At 35.7% G+C, this 2,832-nt stretch overlaps 1 pseudogene; it reads right to left on the bottom strand.

The window, feature by feature from the left end:
• LOC131066137 (alpha pinene synthase, chloroplastic-like) overlaps positions 1-1,471 on the bottom strand; it is a 122,235-nt pseudogene extending 120,764 nt beyond the window's left edge.
• Between the last annotated feature and the right edge of the window lie 1,361 nt (positions 1,472-2,832).

The following is a 2,832-nucleotide window of genomic DNA, read 5'->3' on the forward strand; positions in this document are numbered from 1 at the left end:
TCCTCTCGTGAAGACAAGGATGATGGTTTGCCATTTCAGGCCTTCTCACAGCATGTCGGGTCTATGTTAGCACTCGTCCCATGTGTGAGGCACATTTATTTTACCTAGAGATTACATCCTAATCTACTGTTAGGTTATCACTTATTAGACTCACTTTCGACGGGTTACCCAGCAGCCACTTTGGCCGCGGCCCCCAATCGAAAGCCACTTTCCCATATGACACTAGACTAAACTCGGATGAACTCAAAAACCAAGGAATAGACATGGTCAGACGAACGGAGTTCAAGAAGGAGGGAACAACCATCTGGTCAAACACGAATCACCATTCGACACCCACACAAAGGATATGACCACTATGACACCACCACAAAACAACAGTCAACTCGGAACTGAGGACTGAAACAGGTACCCCAAGTCAATCCATACGACAGGGATCTAGCAAACAAAGCACGACTTGCCATTTCATAATCAAAAGCGAATACAGAAATTAAACTCGCATAGGCAATAATCGGAAAAGACAATATTTTCTCAAATTGCTTTAAGCATAATAGTTGATCCAATTCTTTGATTGATCTAAGTTTTCAAAAAGCATTGACGGGAAATCACCGTTACCAGGTGAGTACAATACCACAATTTACAATAGTACCATTGTCTATTCTCAAACAAAGGAAAAATATAAATTAATCATTCATTTTACTAAAAGAGAATATCAGTAACCAAACAATTTCCCAAATGATACTAAATTAAATCCCCAAAAGCACATAGTTTAAAATCAAATACCCAACGATAAAATATTTCACTTACTTCTCAATTACTCAAATGATATGTTCTTGAATAATATTTAACATCATCAATTAGTAATTATATCATATTTCAACAATTTTCCAATAACCTAATATTCTATTTTATTTTTAAACAATACTACCTCAATTAGCCAAATACTCTAATCAGCTAGAAGGTAAGATATAAATTTATTAATCCAAGATTAGTCCAAAATATAACCAATTAATATTCAATGGCGAAATTAGCAATTCTGGAATCTAATTAGAAAATGTGCACTAATCATAAAATGAAATTGACTATTAATTAACATATAAATTCCATTATAAAATTAATTAATATCAAATTATCATTAACTATGATCATGCCACATTAATCATAATTAAAAAAAACTAATTAAAACTTAACATGAAATAACATTAAAATATTATATATATTTTTTTGAATAAAAAAAATACATTAAAAAAAACATCTTAAAAAAAAAGCTAATTTAAAAAAAATTACATTTAATATGGGGGCGGCGAAGGCCGGGCCCACCTCCCAACGCGGGGGTTGGGCGAGCCAAACCCCACCCGCAGGGAACCAACGCGGCGGTGCCACTGTGGTGCCCGCAAGTTCCGCGGCGCCCTACGGCCACCGCGGCCCCTGCAGCCACCACAGTGAGCCCGCGGCCACTGCGAGCGGCAACCATGCGCGCGGGAGGGGAGGAGGAGGCGGGTGGAGCTCCGCTCCCCGCCCTCCAAACCCCAAACCAACGTTTCTTCACATGCACAGTTCGAAATAAATAACCAAAAAACGCCACTCCAAAATTGATAATAAATTTTGATTTAATATCAATTCGGTTTAAAAGAACTATGTTTTGGTATCACATATTTTTGATGGGATTCATTTTATCCAACCACAAATGGGATTTCAAACCACCCAAGCAAGGAAATGAGGGATAACAACACCTCAAATAAAATTTCTAGCCAAACTCATAATGGGCCAAAAAGGAACTATTTTTTTTTACCACAATGATGCAACCAAATTGTTTTCTTGAAGATCATAAGCAAATAAGCATAGATCTAAACCCATAAGTCCAAAATTAAAACTAAAATTCAATTTTAACAGATTAGATCTTTAACAACCAGCATTTTGTTTTCTACCAACAGAATATATTTCCATGGCAACAAGGAAGAACAGTTAAGGTAATTCCTACCTTCATACGCATTCCTGGAAGAGCTGAAGGAGAGCCCACCTCTTAGATCCAGAAGAACTCCTTCCTCCCAAAAACCCCAAATTTCATCCCAAAAATATTTTCCAACCAACAATTTTTCCAAAAACATCCCCTCCTCCAAATTTTCCAAGAAATTAGGTTATAAGGAAGAGTTGACCAAAATTCCATTTTTTTGGAATTAAAATTTTTATTTAAAAATAATTCTCAAAATTAATTCTTTTCTAACTATCTCAATAAATTGACTTGCTTTTCAATTCAAAATCGATTTTCTCATTTAATTCAATTTAACCTTTCTAATTTAAAAGGCCAACAGAATACAATTAAATCTATTGCAATTAAATACAAAACTTTCTTTTTTTTCAACAGCATAAACAAAATGCATTTAATATTCAAAATCAACCATTAATTGAACTTACTCCCAATTTAAGACGAGCAATCCAATATCAATGAAAATCGCATAACGAAAACCTGATTAATCTAGTCCATTAATCTTCAATGCACAAACACATATATAATCAGAATAGTTACTAAGGACTAATTAATCAATTTAACCATACACACCAAGCACGCAAACCAAGAAAGTCAACCAGACAGACGACTCGCAAACCCAAACAAAAAGGAAATACCGACGATGACTGGCGATGCTCACTTGAGCACGACTATGGTCAACTAGGGTCTTACGACCACCTAATCCAACTCTAAGGATTAAAGAGGTACACTCAAACCTGCAAATCCAGGTGAAGACGAACCTCGCACTCATGCAGCATTGTACCTGAAATCTCCTGCAACCAAGAGTCATACATGCATACATATATAAAATTTAATGAAAGTGTTAG

This window comes from Cryptomeria japonica, chromosome 1 (genome assembly GCF_030272615.1).
Source record: "Cryptomeria japonica chromosome 1, Sugi_1.0, whole genome shotgun sequence".
NCBI lineage: Eukaryota > Viridiplantae > Streptophyta > Pinopsida > Cupressales > Cupressaceae > Cryptomeria > Cryptomeria japonica.